The following is a 23,232-nucleotide window of genomic DNA, read 5'->3' on the forward strand; positions in this document are numbered from 1 at the left end:
TTAATATGGCAGGAGAAGGAGGATACTCAGGAGGGGCAGAAATTACCTGCAGGAAAGTGTACAGCTGTTCAAGGTGGTAGATGGTCAAGGTGTTGCTCTCTCACAGAACATAATAGAGCATAATGAGAAAAATATCTTCGAATTGTGCATAATAACAGAAGACAGCACAGAATTTTAGTCCAGTAGTGTGTAACTGTATGCTCCTAGTAAAAGGCCTTCTGCCTATTTAACTGTGTGTGCATAGCTGCTTCCTGTTTCTTAACAGTTAGGTAAGTAATTAGGTGAGGATTCTATGATACCTTTAATGTTCCAATGTTTATACCTACAAATCATTAAAATTAGGTTTGTTGTGACTGGGCAATAACATAAGAAGTGATTTTATCTCTGTATAGTGGTATCTGCCAACATGTCTGGGAAAGACTCAGTCTTTGCCTGTACAAGAACGCTGAGTTGATTTACTATGGAACATTTTTAAAGTAATACAACTCCTTTGTAGATATTCTTATTTCAGAGTAGTTTCTGCATAGTTCAGCTTAAACGGTTTTGCAATCAGATTCTTAACTAAGAAAGTGTATGGTGATCTGTTTAGAGGATCTCCTCAAGCGGACAGAAATTTCTTTCTAGTATTTATTGTTAGTTTTTGTCTTAAGAGAGACTTCAAGACAAAGTTGAAAAATGTCTCTGCCTAATGACAGCTTCTGTTTGCAATAGTAATTTAGTAATAAGAACACAGTATTTTTTTACACTTATACCTCTTTTCATTGTAAGGCAACATTTTACTGTCTACACCAGAATGACCTGGTTCCCAGTCCTATTGTACTCTTCCCTTTCAAAGTGGGATTTTAAATCTTCTTAAAGATATGATTCACTTAGCAAGGAAAGTAGGACATAGGATGCTGAAAATATGGATTGAGAAGGTACACATAGATGTTTTATTTTTTTTAATACTGTAATTTAATTAATACACATGACATTTTTCAATATACGTACTGTGCTGGGAGGTTGGTTCTGTATATCTTCTATTAATTAAGAAACTGGAGAGTTCACTTTAGTTTTGGTTAGAATGTATACAAAAACTTGGACTGTAACTGCCAAGGAGGATTGAATGTTCATGCATGATCTGGCTCTTCCAAGCCACAGTTCTGAGTTAAGTGCTCTCATATCTTTGAGTCAACACCTAATATTTGTTTTCCTTGCTGTGTCTCCCTATAAACATGAGTTATTTTGGATGAGAATATTGGATGAGGAACAATGTTTTCTTTTCAATCAAAATGACTGCTTTGTATATTAAATGTCATCAAAACAATAATTTAAAAAATAATTAAATTAATTAAAACCCAAAGAAATAAAGTTTATGACGAAATACAATTTACTGTTACTTTTAAATAAAAAGTGTTACAATAGAATGACTTGTAAACAGCTCATGAAACCACAAATTTCTAGTAGAGCATTTTCTCATAGAAAGATTTGTTTACATCATAGAGATCTTCCATTAAATGTTTTTATATGACACTTGAAGTTAAAACCAATTATTTCTTCTGTTATGTGTTCTTTAGTTACTGAAGTAGAATTGGCTTGAAGGAAATTATTAAAGTAGTGGGCGTTTAAAACATCATTCAACTGGTCTGTGGGTGGTTTATTCACTATGTTGAATATGTTCTCTGAACACAAATTTGCAAAAATAATTTGATGTTTAAGCAAGGCAGAAGGTATTTGTAGCAAACATTATTTCAATAATTTTTAAATTTTGCTAGTTTTTCAGCTTCACATATTATTTTTTCACTAGTTTGACTGTGATTTCAATACATTTAATGAGCTCTAGGAAGGTTAAAACAAAAACCAAATGAACAAGGAAAGAAGATAAACCTAAACTTATCTTATTAATAGTATGTACACTAAGAGTAATAGTTTCAGGGATTTTTATTACCAAGCCATTTAAAACAATGTAAGACTTTTTTTTTTAATTTTAGTTGAGAAAATTTGGCAAGAATAAGATTAAGTGGTTTATTATTTAATCTGTTATTTAAAGTACAGAAAAAAATTATAATACAAAGCTCTGTGAGCCACTTCCCTTGAAAGGCAACGGCTCCCAGTGAAGTCCTGCACCACAGACATTTCCATGTGCAAGACCAAACTGGACTCTTCTGAATGGTGGTTTTCTTCCAGTTCAGAGTTAAACAGGTACTGGCTGCTGAGGGTCTTTTTCTTCCCCACAACCAGGATGTGACCAATCGCTTTTTAACTCACTAAGAAGAGGGAATTGGAATGCAGCTGGCCATGAGACACCACTCCCGAGCTCTTGCTCTGCACTTACTATCTTGCTTTTGCAGGTTTCTGAACCAAGCTGCAGGAACTCAGTGGTAAAGTCTGTATGAGGCACAGGGTCCCACTGAGTTCCTGCAAACAAAGCAGAATGTCTCCTAAACGTGTTGATGTTTTCTGCTTATTATAAAAAGAGAAGAATTATATATTTTACTGTAGGAGGCTTTGACAAGGCCAAACTGGACAAGTGTTCCTGGAATTGTCTACCATTACCAAAAAGCAATGGTAATTTAGATATCAATTTTCATGGGGAATTGATTTGTTTTGGGAAAATAATTTTTGTGCTAGCACTGTATACATATCAGACTTGGCTGACCAATAACGTCATGACAAAATATACTATCCTTCTGGCAAATGACTCTAGGATTGATTCAGTTGTGGATTAATATGCAGATTGATTAATTTTTAAATTAATGGTTAATATCAAAAGAAGGTATTCTCTTTACTTTCCTGAAAAATACTGACAATCTGAAAGCAATGCATCGTAATTAGGCTTCTCAATAACTGCCATCTGAAGCTTTGTGATACAACAGGGTCAATTTTGTCATATTTTTACTCATGTTACTGTGGCGAGGAACAAAATGACTTCTTCCCTTTATATATTATACCTTATAGTCCATCCCAGAGCTCTTCCAGTCATCTCCTACTATGCAAAAGGGAGTCTTCTAACAATTAATCTATGAGCTAATTTATCCTTCCACTTGGCTTCTTTTTGCTTCTGGACAGAAGAAGCAGTATGGGTATGGAACTGGTAGTTGAGACCTAAGGAAATGGGTAGGATCCAAAAACTGGATAACTGCAGAAATCCTTTGTCTGTAAGGCAAGAAAGATCAGTTTCAACGTCAGGCTTAGAAGTTCAGCAGATCTTCTGGACTTAGGGGAGGAAGAGGTATTGCTTAGCCATACCTGCTCTGTGAAGAAATTGAAGACTTCAGTACCAAGGCTGAGTGAGGCATATTTGAAAAGCAGCAAATCAACCTGATTTTTGTAAAGCACACTATTTCTAAATATCTGAAATCAAAGGCAATACTTGCATATAGATGCCATTAGACTGGAGAAATAAAAAAAAAATATTTGCCTGGTACTTTTCAGTCATCCTCAGCAGCTTACTGTGTTAATGTAAGCTAAATAATTATTATAACAATGCAGTCTTATTATACAAAAAAGCATTATCTTCCGATGTTGTGTTGACTGAACAGATAGAAAAGTAAATACACAGCTGTTAAATATTCTTTATGCATCACTGAAAAGTGGTGAAGAAACCAAACATAACTTCTGAATGCAAAGTTTCTCCTTTGAGAATTTAGAGCAGATGTGCTCTGTAAAATAAACCCTGGTACTTTTATTAAGGCCATGAAGTGGGGTTGTAAAAAGGTGCTGAGGCAGCTTCATGGGTTGTGGTTCATTAACTCTAATTGTCATGTCTGGATTCTGTCTGATGGATGATCAGGTCCTTCCTTTCTCACATCCGTTTTCTCACTGTCTTCAGGTGACCAGCTTCCAGAGCTGCCTCTTTCAGAAGTGTTTCCAACAGTGGACCTGGGTAGTATTCTAAACCACTTCAGTCATACTTGAAAATTTCTTTTTCTTCTTGGATTTGCTCCTTTTCTTGTATCCTTCCTGTGTATAGTTTTCCTCTGGAGAGAATAAAACCATCATTAATGAAAACATTTTAGATTTTGGAGAGATTATGTTACATAAAAGTTTTCCTAATTGAGAAGACTTATTTTTGAAAGTAATACAATTTTTACAAAAATTAAAAACAGAAAATGCAAAAGGCATATCAGCACCAAGTGCCTTCTGATTTCAGGCTTGATATGAGGGAGTGAAGAAGCAATGTTTTACATACCGCCCACGTAAGACAGCCATATAATTTATAGTATGTGGCCATCTGTGTGTTTCCCAAGTTCTTGTTTTTTTATTGGAATTAACTGTGAACCAAAAACAGAACATTAACTCTACAGGCAGTGGAAAAGATGTGAAATAGGTAAAGAATGTTCCTCCCTTTATTTCAAGCTGCTTGTGACTGAAAGTTGTGTCATGATTGTTTGGAAGAAGAAGGAAATTTAAATAATTGAATTAATGGAATAAATTAAAGTAATTAATGTTTTCAGATCAATGTCAAATATCATTTCTCTTTTAAGCAGTGAATACATTTCATATGTGCATAGAACTACCTGTTTTCCCCACTAAAAATAGTCGAAAAAATTTCAGAGCTTGGAATTTTTTTAGCAAGTCTAATTCCAAAGCATAACTAAAACCTCACGTCATGGTAGCAGAAGGAATAATCTTTCATTACCATGAGAGATTACAATTTGGTTGGTTTGCAGTGTGGTTTAAGTACTGCTCTTTAAAATAAGTAAAAAAAATAATTACTTTTTTTCAAACATTTATTTCACTAGTATGATTGGTAGTAGGGAATTTTTTGAAATCCAGAAAAATAAGATCTGTCAATCTGAACACATTTTCTGAGTTTATAAAATCAAAGTCTAACATTCCATAAGTTTGTATTCAAACCATCTTTAGTTTTATATCCCTGATATACTGTGCCAAAATAAAAAATCAATAAACTCTAAGCATGTGAAACAGTTGCAACAGTTCACATGTAACTGGTTTTAAATTTATTGAGTAGTAGACCTTAAAGCTTTGAAAAAAATTCTCATAAATCCATTTTACCATTAAGTGCACACAGATAACTTTCTAGAACTTGCCAGCATTAAATATCTGTAAGTGTATTTATTTTTTCAATTTTTTTTCCAAGTATATTCTAATTTTGTTAATGATTTTTTCCTTCAGAATGCCACCATCAGGGGGTATGCATATCAGAATTGTCTGATAGTGATTTCTGAAAATCCTGTCGGCATTTCTGTTTCTTTAAAAGTATTTCCAGTATTGTAAAATAGGAAGAAATATCACAAATAAACTGAGTATCCTACTTCCCACTTTTGTTAACTTGTTAAAAAGTTCACTTTAGTTATGATAAATGCACTTGCATATAGCTATCTATATCATCTATGACTGTTAGCAGAGTGTTATTCTGTTTGTTTGAGTTTATTATATGAGCAGCATTTTAATACTTTTAGTTATAAACCTAAAAAAATAAAATATGCATAACAAAATCAAACCAAAGTATCTTACCCTTGTTTCAGTGTGCCTCGTTACTTTTATTAAAAGAGTTCCTATTTTCTAAAAAAAGCTTGGTGCCGCTCTCTAGTATAAACTTACTAATTTATTCTGAGCTCTACATATTTATTTAATTTTTTTGCAGCCTCCACTTTTTTATTATTTATTCTAGGTTGGGATCAAACTGATCCTGGTTTAGCCATGGTATGGTAAGCTAATTAATCTTTAAGTCTGCAGTTTTCTCTATAATGTCCATGTGCCTGAAAGCATTAATTAGACATGAGAACTGGTGGATTATTAAACATCATCTCTGGTCTTTTGTATCTCTGGTCTCACCCTACTTTTGTATTTTTATTGCCTGAAAATTGACTTTCCCCCTGCATTTTATCTATAGATAAGGAACTCACTGGCTTTATTTTCACATATCTTAACTTTGGCCTGTTGTGGGCCTTTCTAATTTTCTTTAGTAACAGAAGGAAGTGAGAGGAGCTTTAATGTATGTATAAACCATTTTTATGCAAAACTCTCACTTCTTCAATCTCTAGTGTTAATTTACTTCTTTGGTTTCCACTTTTCCTTTGGGAAGCTCTACTACTTTCCTTCATTTTACACTTTCATATGCATCCCAGTCCATTTTTTCAGATGTTTGACCTTTATTAGCTGTATAAAATAGAATATAGTTTCTACTTTGATAGCATTCAAATCCTGAAATTCATCATTAGGGAGTTACTCCATTTCCAGCTCTTTTCTTTTGGACCACCACTAGTGGTTTTAAAATTGCAGTCTTTGCATAAGTTTAACATACTTTGACTCTGATATCTGATCTATACAATCTACCATCAAAGAAAATGAGGCCAACATATATTTGACCTATTGCATAAATTTGCAGCTAGGAAAAATATTGTATTCCCTCAGAAGACTGCTGATGCCTTTAGATGTTGTGAAGTCTAGTTTGATTTTCTTTATATTCTTTTCTTTTCTTTTTATGTTATTCCCTCATCTCCTTCTACTGCTCTGTACTTTCTCCATAACTGACTGGTCCTAAAGTCCTTACATGTCTGTGTTCTTACCTTTAAAATATGCACTTTTGGTTTTGCATCCTTCAAAAGTGCTGTTATCCAATAATTAAAATATTTGTCTGACTTGTTCTTTAATTATCCTCTGCTGTATTTGAACTGTTACTAGACTGATGTCTCTGCTCTCTCCCTGATAACATAGCATTGTTCTCTCTCATTTGTCTCATTTAGGCTAAGGCCTGTATCAAACACGCTGATTTATGTTAGCATAACAAGTTCCAGATGAGCCATCCTACCTGTTCATATGGGTGTTCTTAACTTGTCCCACATGCAAGGAAAGTGCTGCTAGTTTGCATCACAGTGAAAGAAGTTTTCAAGACCCCTGTGTTTAAGATACATGAGTGTAAGTTCACACGTAGCAGGAAGAGGAATGTAGACATTCTAGAGGGAGGAGGTAACAGAGAGTTATAGAAATGTAGAACGGAAAAAGGTGCCTGGGATTACCTAATTCTAATTTCTAATGCCTTTGTTATTAATTACCTCACAGTGTTTCAATTTTTTATATGTATTTTTTATGTGAAGAGATCACTGAAAAACATGTATGTTTTTGCCTTAACTTTGCCCAGTTTTGTCTTTCTACTTTTAATTCTGCCTCACTCAGGGCTAGTATTTTCTCTTTCTCCTGCCCCTCCTAACACGTTAGATTATTTTATACTGAAATTACAATAACAACCTCTTAATATTGTTGGGTTTGGGTTTTTTTTTAGAACTCTGTTATCTTCCCTCAGGTTGAAAAGTGTTTTTGAGAAGGTTTCTGGAAGTCAGGAACATCCTTTGTTTTGGAACAGTGAGTAAAGACATCTTCAGTTTAGAGGTTAATAGACTGTATTTTAGTGAAAGTTGCATGTAATTCAATTATAATGAGGAAATATATAGATTTATAGATCTCTATATCTAATCTGTATATCTATAGATATATAGATTATTAAATGTGTTTTTAAAATAATTTTTCTGCTTAGCCTTAGGTATAATTCTTCTTTAGTAGTGAAATTATCTAGAGAAAGGGTGATTTTATTTTTAATCAATGCACCAAAAACTTACCTTTGTTATAAACCAGAGGACAGATTTATGGCATTTTCACAGAAATCTACCCCCACCCTTTCTTCCCACTCTGTCATCCAAAAACTAGTATATATATATATCTGGAATTCAAGGCTATACAGTGAAGAATACAGGGAACTAAAGAAAAAAAGTAATTTTGAGGTATGTTTCCAAGATTCCAGCCAGGTCATGCAAAAGCCCATCTAAGGTCACTTGTCTATGTTTCTACATTTGTCTCTCTACTTCACAGGTGCACAGTTCAGCACTGGCCTGATGGGAGTTGCCTGTAGTCTGTGGAGACAGAGGTAGAATGAGAGCTCAAGGGAACAGAAAGGAACATGAGAGCCAAGCAGAAGCATGAACTAATTTCAAATATCACTCACATTTCAAATGTTTCTAGGAACAAAATGAGTCTGAGTGCATGCTCACACGTGTAGCTTTGCCATATCTTTAGCATTTTCTAGGGCACAAAGCCAGGAAAGATCCCTGAGATTGGTAAGCCCTTTTCTTTCTATATTCTTTTAGATATGAATTCTCCCATACATAGAAAACTGGGAAGCCTCCATCCTACTCGTAAAACATAGTCCTCAAAAAGTCTTTTCTAGACACCACTCACAGAGATGGGAGGAAGAGTGTCATATTACTAAGGGGGAAAACAGAATTAGTAGACAGAGAACAGGAGCTGGTGGAATAATCTTATTTATTACCTTCTTCCAACCCAAACTGTTATTTTTTTACTCTGGGAAGGACTCCTTAACCTTGCTGGCACTTACTCTGATATATATATATATATATCAGCAACATTTACCTCACAGGGAGAGGAAAATGGTTGTATACTTCTGAGTTTAGTAAGAAAGTCATCCAATCCATGAGAGTTACCCCACAATTCAAAAGCAATCCTATGACAGCAGTAAGGACTTAAAATAATATATGCTAATTCCTTAGGGATTCCTGGGAAAGTCTTAATGTTCACTCTAACTCCCACATCATCAGTTCGAAAACATAGAGTTGTTTTTTTTCTTTCTTTTTATCCTCCCCTCTAGAGCTTTTCAAAGGTAAATTATTTTCCCTGAGATTTGCCGCAAAAAGGAGTTATTAAACTTTAAAACCTATTCGTTGGGAGGACAGGGAGTGACTGAAAAGCACCCTGGTAATGTTTTTGTGTGTGGGAAGACTTGCTGTAGGCCTATTAGTTTTCTCCAGAAATTTTCTCAAAAAAAGAAGAAAAAAAGAAAAAGCAAGACAAGAAAACTATCTTGCTCCTAATGACCCAGACCCCTAAAATTTTGTGTTTGATGTTGATGTAACTGTCTTGGAAAACCTCTGTTTCATTCTGATCAGCACTCAGCATTGCATGGTCTGCTCATTGTGCCATTTTGGAGTTGAAATCGTGAATTCAGTCTGCACTCGAGGAAGCAGTGGCAAATGATGCTTCTGAATGAAAGCAACTCCTTGGTGCTTACAATGAGTGAATGGGAGGCAGGGAGGAAAAGCACTTGTTGCTACAGGGTTTTCCTCTTGCCAAGCAAGTTACGTAATTTTCACTTCATCCACCTGTTCCTCTTCTGGCCTCTCTCTATACCTTTAAATACTTTCACACTCCTGGCAACTAAAATTGCATATAAATTGCATTCAAACAAAGGAATCACTATAATTACTTCATTAAACAAGTTATTTTATTTATTCAGCAGTTACCCGCAAATTTTCACCTCTAAGACCATGTCTGTGTTGCCATACAGATGATTGTGTTTCAGCACTTCCTATAGTTCAATCCAGCCAAGGCTCTATTGTTACTAAGTCTCTGCATCATGGGTGGTCTCATACAGACTTTTTTTCCAAACAGAGTAAAAGGCCCCATATTTCCATTAAGGAATCTGGTTCTAGTAGTATATCTGCAAATTCTACTAAAAGCTATACTGGTTCCCCAAAACCTCCATAACTCTTAAGAGAAATATATATGTGCAAATATATATTGTACAGAGAAGAACACAAAATATAAAAATACTCCCACAATAGCAGCTTTAATTGTCTACTATTTTTAAATGCTTCATTTTAAATAATGAAGTTTAGAACATAATTATAATATAGTCTCCCACTTTCAGGATCTTCAAATGGTTGAATGTTTGAATTACTTAAATTTTGAGAATGTCCTATTCTTGTGTTGATCTCTATTAGGTGTAATACTGATCTTAAATACATGTTTTCTATTTTGGCTTTAGAACTAGAAGCTGTTCTTTTGAGCATGAATCACATACAGTTTTATTACTGATTTGTGAAAGGGACAGTCAGGTCAACAAAAGCTTCCTCTAAACTTAAGAACTTGTAAAATGCATCCCAGGCATTTTTAAAATTGCTTCAGAAGGAAATTCATAAGGGAACTTCCAATTATAAAACAAGAAACAAGGAAAAGTTGGAATGTACCTCCATCCTCTCATATACCTAAGGATATCACAGTCACCTACTTGGTGCTCTGATAATATTCTTAGATGAGACATGCTATGATTGTCGTCAGTCATAAACATGGTTCTGAATGGATTCTGAATCTGAAGCCCAAGCAAGTCTTTCCCACTGATTTCAGTAAATCTCATTTCTAAGTACTGCAAGCAGTAAAAGGGACATATGCCACATACTGAGGGGTCTTAAATGTTCAGATGATTTTATTAAATTTAAAAACTCTATTGAACTTTATTGAAACTTTATTGAAATCTCTGTTGTGAAACCCAAGTAATACTTCTGAAATCCATAATGTGGTGTAAAAAGCTGTGTTTAAAGCAGTTATTGAAAAATACCTTTATTTTTTTCTACATTATTGAACAAGAGTGGTAAGAAGCTTACTCTTATGGTTGATTTTAAAACAAGGAATACAAATTCCAAATTCTCTTTCATCAAATTAACTGAAATTTTACTGCAATCTCACTTAAGTAGGTAGGATATTTTCTGAATATTTTATGATACACGTATAGTTTTGGCCTCTTATTAGAGAGATACTCTAAGTATTTTAAAGAGTTTTCACACAGGGCAAGGTCAAACCCTAATGACAGAAGGAACATAGTTGTTACTGAAAAGTGCTGATTGTAGCAAAGCCTAAAAAAATACTAATTACATTATTGTAAACAGTGACACAATCTTTAATAAGACCTGAGAGCAGCCTGAGAACAGTTAAGCAGCAGAGAAAAAAAAATTGACTGTGTAATCTCACAGTCTCTGATATTATTAATTACAAACCCCAAACTGAAAAACCTAAACTTGACTATTTTGCCGGTTTGGCATTTGAAAATATTGACATCTAGAGTAGAACACATCAGGCATATGAATTATGCTATTACCCCTTCTCATGGAAAGAAACAGATACTAAACTATCGAATGCAGATCACCAGGGATTGTCCTCAAGACGGTGCAAAGTGTCCCTTTGTGACTAAGGGAAGGTTAAACATTAGTTCCCCAGGTTTCCTTCTGCAGATCTAGCACTGTTGTTATATGCTTTAATTTTCCATTATAAGAGGAAGTACGTAGCCAAGTCTCTTTATTCCTGAAATTATGGTTTATGGTTAATATGCAGGTGAGGACTGATTTAGCTGGGATGAAAATGTGCGAAAAACTTTATCAGGTAATGCAAAGTTTTTTATTTAAAAATGATTTGGGAATTCCTTGTAATCAGTTAAGAAAAATTGCATTTCATGATTAGATTTTCCTTTTCCTCAGTATTTTGTTCTCCAGTGTAATCAGATTTATTGACTTTCATGAAACAATGTTACTCTCTTTCTTTCTTACTTGCAGTGCTCAGGACTTGGCCCATACCCCTTTTATGTAAAGTAGTAGCTGATGTACAACATTTGTTGTTCCCTTTGACTGCATTTTGGAAGTTTTAGTTGTTGTCATTTTTCTAGGCATAATCTGTTCTTTGTAAATGTGTGATCATTAAGCTTGCTCGAGCCTTTACTTTTTTAAGAGAAATAGAAAGGGTTTTGTCTGCAGACTTGTGTACTTGCAGTATTCCATGTGACTCCATGGCCTCACAAGGCTTACCAGCAGTTTGTAATCAAAAGAAATTGTCTTTAGAGAAATCATGGAAATATTAAACTTTCCTAATATATAACATATTGAAAATATTAGAAGTATCTTAAACATTTCAGTGGATGCAAGTTCTTGAGTGCTCTTACTCTTTGTACTTATCACTGACCAGTATGTCAGTGCTCAAATCATTACAGAGGTTAATAGTGGAGTCTTCAAAACAATCATCTCAGAAACCTTAATTTTTGTGGTAACTATTCTTAAACATCAAGGATAAAAAAAATCTTACAAATATGTAGTTTCATTCTCATGTTCCTCTTTGGGATTTTTTTTGTGGATTGGTTTTCTTTGTTGTTGTTGTTGGTTGGGTTTTTTGGTCAATATAAATCCCATTGTAAGTCTCTGCACCCCACATGAGCAAACTAAAATGCAGTCATTCAGGCACATATGATTAAACTGCATGTACTGCTGGCATCCTTCAGTACCCTATGGTATTGCTTATAATATATAGGATAAAGCAAATTCAAATTGCCACTCCCACGGGAGCTGGGCAGAATCTCTGTGTCTTCCTGCATAATGTATTCCTCAGGTAATCAGCTGTAGTCAAAGATAATGTGGCCATCCTGGCTTCCAATGAATTTTATTTAAGTTCTGGCTCTATAGGAGGCTCCTAAGATGTAGACTGAATGATCTCCAGTCTAATTTCACTGTAGGATGGCTCTACTTGACAGATTGCTTTGTTTAGTGTGTGTTGAGCTTATATAGCATTCCCTCTCTACCTTTCCTGAGAAGTGTAGGCCAACAGGTCATGCTACCATTCCGGAAAGTGTTCCAAACAAAGAGTTGTAAGAAATGTTCAATTAAGATGTTCATTCAAGAGCGAACTCTCCCTGCCTCAAAGCTGCATTTGTTAAATATCTCAGAAAAAGGACTCACCCTTGTAGGAGCAAAAGGCCCTGGAAATTCATGCTGTTTGCTGGCACTTGTGAGACAGCAGTCGGTGATGCCTGTGTCTGTGCAATAGCTTTAATCCCTATCATTTCACATCCCAGAAGGGAAAGTTAGATGGTAACTCACTTCTATCAGAAGTATTTTATGTTAAAACATAGCAATAATAACTTATGTTAATAACATAAGTGTTTATACTCTTCCTACATTCTATGTATATTTTATATATATTATCTTATGACCAGGTAAATTTTATTCAAGATACCTAATCGGTCTTCAAAGCAGAGATCAGATTCACCCTGAGGTAATTTTCTCATGTGAATTAGAAAGCCAGGATTCATCTTGCTTGTTCTTCCTTTTGTGGAGGTGGGCTTACACCCCTCCTGCACAGTGGAGAACTGGCAGCAGCCATTGGAGCCTGTTTCATGATCTGGCCTTATGGACTCTCCTGAAAAGGGTATCTTCATTTGAAACCTGCCAGGATTCAGTGGCTTTAAGCTGACCCATACCTCCAAAATCCTGTTTGGCTGGCTATGGTAGAAAAAGCGTACTTTTCAATCTGCATTCTCACAAAGGCTCAGCCCTTCGTGTACTCAAGCGGACAGTAAATGCTAAGACTGTAGAGACAATGAAATTCAGAGCTGTGCTTGTAGCTCACATCTCTTTCTGACTAACCACCCAGACGCTTTCTTTTCTGTATAGGTAGTGAGGCACTGAGTTCAGGATATCCCAAGTCCTCACACTGGAAGAAGTAATTGAAAAACTCAAATACAGTGTTTAACATAGTGAGTTTGCCACCTCTACTTTCACAGAAGGCTGGTGTTTGCCTTATGGTAACTAGAGCTTTTTGAAATACCATTTTTATGATGTGAATCCCACAACTCACTCTTCATGAATACAGACAAAATTCTCCCAATTTCTGTGTTAGTGGCAGAGTTAAGGGCTTTGCAATAGTGAGAAGGGAGAAAGCACCAGGCTGCCTGTATGAAAGAAGGCATCTCAAAGAATTTAAATAGTTTTAATATAAGTAAATTTTTTAAATAGTGGTTTAGTACAGGCAATCCTTCCTTTATTTCCACTATATGTATAGTTGGGGTTTTTTTGGAAAAAAAAAATATATGGAGAAATAAATTTTCTGGGGAAAGAAGAATTTCTTGCTCGTATTTCCTTGCTGTCTTACCTTTTGGATTATGCAGTGTAACTAGTGCAAAATAGTAAATTTCTTCTGCTGAAATTCAATTAGTGCATATGAAATCAAATTTCCCTGAGGCAAAACTGTGCAAAGTAAATAGAAGAACTCTCTTGCATGCACCTGTGTTTGGAATAGCTTGTCAAGCTACGGAGATATGAGTGGCAAGACAGGCATTTTAATCTTCAGACTTGAGATTTCAGTTCTAACAGACACTGTTGGGAGCAAGGCTTCCAGGGAATCATATGTTGTTTCTGGTCTTTGCAAGATAATTCTTCTCCAAGTAGCAGAGCTAGTGGCTCACGGTGACTAGACAACTCCCTCCAGTGGGAGATTTATTGCATAAGCGCTACTTGGAACTTTTCTAATGACTGTCTCTCCTTGGCAGTACATACATCACAAGCCATAAAGGTCTTGCTTCCTTTTAACTTTTTACAATAAATCTGTCATCTTTTATATTTCTTAGAACAAATTTCTGTAAAGCACATTGCACTTTTCTTCAAGAAGTTGTGGTTTGGTTCCTGAGAGGGATACAGATCAAATAGTGCAAGAAATTAAAGTCAAGGATTACCTGCTACACCCAAGAAAGAATCAAGACTACTTCCTGACCATTATTCCTTATATAAGAGCAACAATGGCACTGGAGCATGAAAACTGTGCTCCATATATGTTGTGACAGTGGGTTTAGCCTCTTCTAAAAGGGTAGCAGGAAATACATGCTGCTGCCTCCTTCAGAATGACACACCACCACAGATTCCCAGTTTCCATTCTTGTCAGCTTTTATAATCTGTGTCTTGTATCTCAGTTTGTGCCAGATGCTGGCCTGTAGGCCTCTAGCTGTAAAGAACAATATGTAATGCCAACAAAAAAAGTTTTTGTAACACATGCAATGAGTATATTCTTGATCTTACATCTAGGTTTTCTGTAGGCTTCTGTACTGCTTCAAGTAGCTACTGTTATGCATAGCATAATGATGTATGCTTTATTTTAAATTTAGTTTTCTGAATTAAATTTCCTTATGACTAATCTAGTGAAGCACTTCTGTATTTTTCTGCAGTGTCCTTCTACTTGTTCTGTGCCCTCCCTTAAGTATCTCAGTTGCCTCAATTACTGAATTAATACTCTCGGATTTCTTTTTTTTCTTTTCTCAGGTAGAAACAGACTTTTGAAGGAAGACATTATGTTTACATTTCCACGGATTATTGCATTTTCTCAAAGATAGAATAATCTTATAGAACATGCCCTCATTTGGCTGAGGGAGGAAAAGTCTGTGTCACTGAAGTGGCACACTGAGCACTGGCTTTTCAGCTGGCACAGGAACTGCTGCTTCGCACTATATGTTCTGCTACACAATACCATGATAAAATACTGTAATACGAGGTGAGATTTGGACAGTTTCCCTCAAAAATTGCTTTAGAAGCTTGAGAAATACAGCATAATATTTCTGTTTCCCATTTTCCCTAATCTAAACAAATAACTGAAGGATACACGCTGTGTTCTGTGTTGTGGAAAAAGCAAATGACATGCAAGCTTACTGGCCACAACAGAAAATAAAACAAGCACAGACATCCTCCCACAATTGTACAACTATCTCCACTTAAATAACTGAACTGAAATAACTGGATTATAAACTAGAATTCTTCTGTAGCCCTCCTCTTCTGTTCAGATAACATGTAAGATGGAAATCAAAGGAAATTCCTTTCAGCTGTGAGTAGAACGTCCTGGCCTAGGGCTGTATGAGCACGCTAAAAGAGCTATGAAGAACATCTCACCGAAATATCTGTTTCAGTTAGCTTTGTATTAAGACACGTTTCTAACAAGACATCCATCAATGTTAGCACGAAGAGGATATATGGTTTTTATTCCCCTGTTGCCACTGCATCTTAGGCAGCAGGCTTTCATATAGATTCCCCGCTTTCCAGGTTTTCCTCTAAAGCAGATTTTAAAAAACATTGTGGGAAAAGACATGAACGTGGTTGAGACTCTGTTATTGCAGAAAGACATTGCCTAAATTCAGGGGTTGTTTCACTAGCATAGTAAGTGGGATTTGTTCTCACAGCAGTTCTGTTCAAGATCATTGCATAAAAAGTGCTTTGAATACTGGGAACATAAGAAGCAGGTCTGATGAGGGCACACCAAGGTTTTTGACAGATTTGGTGCCTATGAGCTCTTACATCAAGAGTCTACTCTCATATAGTGCTCAGCAGAAGACTTAGCAGAAGACTCTTTGCAGACTGAAAGTGTGGCTGTGGTCGTAAAAACAGGATAGTGAGAAGTGAGAAGTTCTCATGCAGTTTTGACACTAAGGAGATGCTGTCAAAGCTACTCACACTACACCTCTGTTCTAAGTTACTGTGGGACCTGAGGGCAAGGAAGGATATCTAACCTTGTCTTTGCGCAATGGAAGGCATAAGTTTAAAATCAGTATGATTCCATTAACTCCCCTTTTTAATCTCATAAAAGACACATGTCAGTTAGAGACCAGTGAAACAACACCTCATTTTCAAGTTCATGCCAATGCAAAATTTGTTAGTTGCCATGAGGACTGCATTCCTTATAGCACATGATTCCCCCATCCTCCTTTGAGCTGAGGAGTTGCTGTTCTTGCCATGTCAATACAGCAGACTTCTCCCAGGGAAAACTGCTTGTGTCCACGCTGTCTCAATGAGGTCAGTTCTCATGGCAACCACACTTCATCTGCAGAAATGTGCATTGTTTTTGAACAGTTTCCCCTTCTGTGTAGAAATGATGTAAAATTCAAGGGAGCAGAAGAGCAAGAAAGAAAGCTAATTGACATGCAAGAAGCAAGCACTGCAACACTTCCTCACCTTTAACGCTGTTAGCTATTTTTTCACAAATTATTAGGCAACCCAAAGTTTTACAATATGACACATATGTTAAGAGCACTCCATTAGGGTTCCTCAGTGACATTCCCATAAAATAAATATTTTTTTTATACAGAAGTAAAGTTAATGCAGGATTATTTACTGTCAAATACGGCAGAAACCAACAGCCTATATTGCTGTGTGCCTCAGGAGTTTATTTCAGTCACTTTCTCCCTACCTCCTTTTGCTCCCACCTTCTGCAGTTTGAGGAAGCTTGGCAGGGGTAAGATGATCCCATGGGAGGCTGGAAAAAGAGAGGAACTCCTTTTTTGGTGGGGAAAGCCAGAGCTCCCTGCTCCTGCTGCACTCTAGCAGCCCCAGTGATGCTCCTGCCAGGAGGGATTAGATGGCATGACGGTGGCTGTGACAGTGCTATACCTGTAACACGGGAATTCTCTGCTGATGGTGCAAGGTTTTGTTAAATCTCCTTTGTAGAACTAGCAGGGTATCCACTTGGGACTTTTTGCTCCAGATTTTAAAAGCTTTTGAATGGGAGAAAGACACCCCCTGTGCTTTTAATGCTATTTTCACTCTCTTAAAAGGGAGCAAATACTTGGCTTCAGCATAATGAAAACAAACATTTACCTTGATTACAAGAACATCCTCAGTTTTGCCAGTCTAAGCATCTTATAACTTCTCAGGCCATGAAGCAGAACTGCTGCCAGGAGAAAATCCTCCCCTACAGAGAACAGCGACTTACTTACTCAGAGGTTACTTAACAGTGCTGATCTCGGTTGTGTGGCACAGCTCCATCTGAGTGAGCAGATCCAGCTCTAAAAGGTCTTGTTCCCATACCTTATCTCAATTTCTATTCTTGTGACTTTTATTAATGCCTTAACTCTCTGCCCTTCGTATGCTGTTCCTAAACCAGTGTCAGGTACTGTAAGTCTACCAGCAAGATAAATCACAAAACCTATAATTAGAATATTAGTTAGTAAAACCTGTAAAGTACTATATTTATTTTAAATTTTTACCTTCTTTGTTGTCATGGGAGTCACTGTAGATAGAAGCCAGGGTAAACAAGGTGAAAATGACAAAAGCCAGCAAGATGAAAGCTAATTCAAGGTTTGTGAAGGGCAGATCCATGAACTGCTACTGCTTTGCCTAGGAAAAAGTGTAAACATTTACTTGCCTGACTGGATGTGGAAAGAGACAGCTCTCAATAGAGTAGTTAAATCTTTACTCAGGAGGATACTAGATCCTGGTCAAACTGGTTAAGTAACTTCAGCGGTTAAGAAGGAAACAATGCTGCTGGCTCATACAAGAATGTAAGCTCAAGCTCTTTTTACTGAGGGCGCAGTATGTGCTGTTGCTCTGGGGGACATTTATAGCAGTTATTAAAGTAAAGCTGCACTTAACTGTATGTCCATATACTGTATTTGGCATGTGTATATATGTCTATATGCTATATTTATTTTATATGTATTTGTGTACAATGCATTTAATAACAGGAATATGTTTGGACTCTGAGAGAGTAATAAAAAAACACTTACTGAAACAGAAAGTATCTGTAATGATCTGTAGGATAGCATAGATTTTCTTTATAGAAAAACTCCTAGGATATAAAGAAATCTACATTCTGTGTAGTGGAAAGTTTAAAACATATGAGAGAAAGCCTGAACATTACCACCAAATTACTAATCAAATCCCAGTAAATAGTACAGGAATTCTGAAGTCAATTGAAATTGAAAGTGTTCAGTTGCCCACAGGACTTAGCTCTAGAAAGCAGCCTCCCTGAAATCTTAAAACCAAGGAGTCCAATACATTTGTGCAGAGTTTTGTGAAAGATCAGAAGCACATATATAAAAAAACCTCAACTTGTAGTAAATAAAGGGAAGCCAGCACTTACTGATTGCCAGGGAATTGTCTATATATTCCATTGGAGTTTCTTCAAAATCATCCCAGTTCTATAAAATGGACTGAGTTAATTACTCGAAGCTGGAAGGATCTAATGTAATGTGATTCCCTGATGCTTTTCAGTTGCTGCCTGGCTCGCAGCAGGTACAGTCCGCATCAGGCCAGAGGGTGTGAAAGTGGCAGGAAAAGGCACAGCTCAACAGGCTTTTTCTTGTACCTGCCTACAGGATGCTGTGATGTGCACGCAAACTGAAGCAACAGAGGTTGTAGCATTGCCATTGGGGCAGTCAAGACTGAAGTTTGCACATTGTAAATCATGTTGAATTTTAAGCCCTAGTGAAATATTAACATGGTTGTAAACAAGATTAACAAGTATAAGAAAGAAACCCAGCTCAGTAAATGTATCAGCAAGAATTTTGAAATTCAGATACATACTGGTGTAAGCAATAATTATTAGAATGATGTAGCTGTGTCATTGAGAACCAAACCTGTATAGATGCAACTTATACGAAAAAAGATCCTTTTGAAGGACCTTTCAGATCATGTTGTGAGGATTTTGTTTTATATGGAGTCTTGGTTTGAAAAATACAAATACCCTTTTATATAAACTAAAGCATCAGTCACTTCTGATTGCATTAGCTACATGTTAATTAAAGGGGATTTCTAAACTTTATTTTTTAATATTCTGATAATTCTGTTATTTAAAAATATAAAATATTTTGACATTGCTATTTCTGATCTTTTGTATAGTGATCTAAGCAGGAATATTTCCACACCAGGCAAAGGATGGATGCTTATGAAACCACACGTCAATACATAAAAAACAGAATACATAAAATAGAATCACTCCTAAATTAAGAGAGTGTGGAAATGATTTGAACTTTGTCACAACCAATATGTCTTCTGCTGGATCATTTTTGCAACAAACATTTCATTAGTAGCTATTATTAATCTCTCTTTATGTTTTCTAAGGGTAAAAACACAGTTACAGATATCACAACTTCATTCTCTATACGATGGATTAGTTACCCCAATAAACCAAAGAATCACCTATTCCAGTCAGAGGAACACTTACACCTGTGTATCCATTGAAAAATATTTTATTGTCTGTATTTATGCATGCTTTGCAACAGACAATATTTATATATCTGCCTGAAGGTAAAAGTGAATTCAAAACTTACAGCTTTTCCTATAGACAGAGTTAAATTCTTCCACTATCCCTTATGTCAATAAAGCCACTGAATCATTCACGTTCTGCTTAACTGATACAAATGAAGTTGTTGCAGTTAAAGAAGGGGCCTGTTTCCTGAAAGCAGCTTGCAGTTGATGAGAATTTTTGTTATTTTGTATTGCTGGGTATATGTGTGTAGCATTTTCATTTATGTAAATGATTATTTTATCTATATCTATTAAATAGTTAAATATCAATCAAAAAAACTTAAATATTAGGCATAACAAGAAAAAATTAATCTGAACAGCCAGCAGTAAAAGAACTGATGTTTGATAATGCTTTTGAAAGCTGCTAAGTCCTATTGAAAGTGTTGGAATATAAGCTCCTTCACCATCTAGCTCATCAAATTTTTTTTCTTGTTGACAATATTGGCCAGTTCCTGGCTGCCATCCTTTTAAGAGTGGATACAAGAAGAACCATCTAGTGCTGCTGAAGTATCACTATCATTAAACAGAAAGACAAACCATAAAGAGTAAAAAATATTTTTAAATTGTTGATTCTGAATATATGCTTATATATAAAGACTTGTCTAAATTAAGACCATACTTTTATGAGGAAAAATATGCAGTGATCAGAATAAAATTGCAAATGTATTTGATATTAAAAATCAGAGACCTTTATAATTATTAGATTACCATGTTTATCTATTTGTACATTGTCCATTGTACTCTGAGAAAACACCACATCCTTCTTCCTGGTTTGATGGAGACGTTCAATGCAAATCAGAGTCCTCTGTCCATGTCCTGCCCTTGTAACAAACAGAGAAAGTATGCAACATTTTTTAAAAATAGGAGATTTGTGCGCAATGTAGAGATCTTATTAGCACTCTGGGAAGGCTTTACAAGCAGACACAAATTCTGTCTAGGTATCTACAATGACACTAAAGAACATAGGGGTTTATCCCCTCCAATTTGTCTGTACTGTGGATGAGAAATTTGCATAATCCTTTTGAGTACTTGAAACTACGAAACAAATTTGAATTGAAAGCTAAAATCCATGAGACATTCAATTCCATATGTTTATGTTTCATTTGATCCAGGTAACTTTATGCAAGGCTAACATAAAAAGAATTGCTTACTAACCCTTTATTTTTGTGGCGAGTAAGAGGTGAATTTGCTTGATACAAATTGCCTGAGCCAATCTAATGAGAGCCAGGAAACAAGTCCATAAGGGTTTTCTACCCATGCTTGTTACCTTGTTTTGCCATGGAAAACAGGAATGCTGTCAATAGTCTCAGGAAAATCTGACAATTACACAGAACTATTAAGAATGGGCACAAAAGCAAACTCTTTATTCAGCATCATCATATGGCAGGGTATCTTCATAGCAGCGCTGGAGGTGCAGAAGAGAGTTACACCTTCCAGTTCAAAAATGACTAGGAAGGTGTTAATAAGCAAACTTTCTTTCCCATGGGCGTCTAATATGCCACCAGTTTACCTGGAAAACCGTAGGAACTCTCTTCTCACCCCCATAGGATGCATTTTCTTCTGCCATTGTTACAGGGGCTATTTAGTAAAAAGATTATGTGAAAGCTTCACACTGCCTTGGAGGCTGGCAAGTCTACTGTATTTTTTCAGGTGCGGCAGACCTTTGTTTTGGAATAATGCCTTTTAAAAAATACCAGTATGTCAAAAATAGCTGGAAACAAAACATGCCTTTTGAATACACATAACCTTTCAAAACGTGTTGTTCACTAAGTTTTTAATACTATTCTCCATCAATGAAAGCAGATTGTAGTGAGGTGGCTAGAAACAAGAAAAAGCAGAATGTGCAGTTGTGGAAAGAGATGTAGCGATCCCAAATAAAAACAAAGGTTGATACTCTTGTAGAGAAATCAGATTAGCCTTCAGCATTACTATCTATTTGCAGGGATATGATTAAAATACTGTAAAATCTCCCAGAGATACAGCTGCTGACATTTTACTGGAAACTGATGAAACCCCAGGTCTTTATGATGAATTCTGGTAGCTTTGGAATCAGAATAACTTGGAAAAAGATAGGGAAGGTCAAGAATATTTTTTGAAGTGCTGTTAAAAGTTTTGCTGTAAATATACCCATAGAAGCACTGTAAACCCAGATGGGACTTACAGAATATTTGAGTTTAGCCACAAAAAATGATATGTCTCATGATTTATCAGTTTACTAGGTGGTTTACTAGAGTCAGCACCAGAGATGATGTTCAATGGTTTTGTAATTTTTCTTTGTCTTTCAATTAAGTGTGTATGAAAATAGTTCAATGACCAGTTTCTGTGGACTTTTGTTTTCTAGCTGAAATTCTGGCTCCACTGGGATCTATAGAAAGCTGATCCATTACTCTGGTGTGGCTTGGATTTTACTAACTCTGTAGACAAAGTTCCTCCACAAATATGTTGACTTGTGTGGGATGACTGAGAAAATAAGGAACTAATTGTTAGATTGAAATGTATGTATCACGACCCTAGAAAAGATAAGAGAAAAATGTGAGACTGAAAAGAAATGAAAAATCCAGCATTTCTTCAAACAGATCTTTCTCCAAGCAGACCTTTTAACTTAAGAAGTTAGAAAAAGACATAATGGAGATTAGAATAAGAACCCAGCAGAGCTGGACAGAATTAGATCCAAAATGCGAATGTTTTAATTTTATTTATTTATTTATTTATTTATTTATTTAATATATACACTTTTTTCCTAGTCTAGGTTGCTTATTGCCAACAAAAAAAAAATTCTTTTTCTACCAAAATGGTAAAGTAAAATTTTTAAAAAAAATTAATATGGGACAGGTAGAAAATATAAAGAAAACATATTCTACATACTTACATGCCAGTTCCTGTCACTGGAAAGAATGTTGCCAGTGAAGTGGAGATATCCTTTATGATATTGCTTTTATTTAGTATATGTTTTTACTGGTCTTGCAAGGTACCTCCTTATATGCTGACACTGCTGTCACAGCTGCTGGAGATTACTTCTGAAACTGAACTGTGGACATGGCCCTGTACGTAGTACACTTGGACCCAAAAAGTATCAGAAAAAAAGAGGAAAAATATTATCTGAACTTTCTGCTTTAATTAAAATGCAGATTTGCAACTGACAGAAATAATTTGATCTCATAAAAACGGTTGACCAGACCAAATGAAGTGTAAGTCAAAAAGTGACTTATGAAAGTGACTTTGTGACTTTGTGTCTACAGCTTCAATCCATTTATTGTTCCTATTGCTGACAACATGAGGTACCTACTTTACAGAAGCCAAGCTAAGCAAATATGAGCTTTGTATGATATTATTTTTTTTCTCTTAGTGCAGAGGGACATATCATTGATCTCAATTAAATTTCTACTTGTTTTCATTTCTTCATCCATCACATAATAAAATTATGCCACACTGCCATTTCTTGAGGAAGATTTATCATGTGAATGTGTCCTTCCTTGTTTTAAAGTAACAAATATATTAAAGAGATAGTAATATTCATACATCTAAGGTATTTCTTTTATATAAACAAGTCCTTCCATTTTTATAACTAAAAAACCAGTAATGAGTCAAACAACATGTTAAAAGAAGTGTTCACACACTGGAG

General features: G+C 35.7%; 3 long non-coding RNA genes across 3 annotated transcripts; 1 reads left to right on the forward strand and 2 right to left on the reverse strand.

The window, feature by feature from the left end:
• Window positions 1-935: 935 nt before the first annotated feature.
• On the reverse strand, window positions 936-3,865 carry LOC113964469. Its single transcript, XR_003533203.1, has 2 exons — window positions 3,229-3,865; window positions 936-3,135 (listed from the first exon to the last, which is right to left on the reverse strand). It is a non-coding gene; the product is annotated as an uncharacterized LOC113964469 (long non-coding RNA).
• Window positions 3,866-3,939: 74 nt separating this feature from the next.
• LOC113964468 lies at window positions 3,940-18,727 on the reverse strand. Its single transcript, XR_003533202.1, has 3 exons — window positions 18,445-18,727; window positions 6,758-6,843; window positions 3,940-3,959 (listed from the first exon to the last, which is right to left on the reverse strand). It is a non-coding gene; the product is annotated as an uncharacterized LOC113964468 (long non-coding RNA).
• On the forward strand, window positions 17,709-22,863 carry LOC113964467. The gene is made up of 3 exons (XR_003533201.1): window positions 17,709-17,863; window positions 21,952-22,001; window positions 22,579-22,863. It is a non-coding gene; the product is annotated as an uncharacterized LOC113964467 (long non-coding RNA).
• The last annotated feature ends 369 nt before the right edge of the window (window positions 22,864-23,232 follow it).

This window comes from Neopelma chrysocephalum, unplaced genomic scaffold, assembly GCF_003984885.1.
Source record: "Neopelma chrysocephalum unplaced genomic scaffold, ASM398488v2 Primary Assembly neopelma1_42, whole genome shotgun sequence".
In the NCBI taxonomy this organism is placed as follows: domain Eukaryota; kingdom Metazoa; phylum Chordata; class Aves; order Passeriformes; family Pipridae; genus Neopelma; species Neopelma chrysocephalum.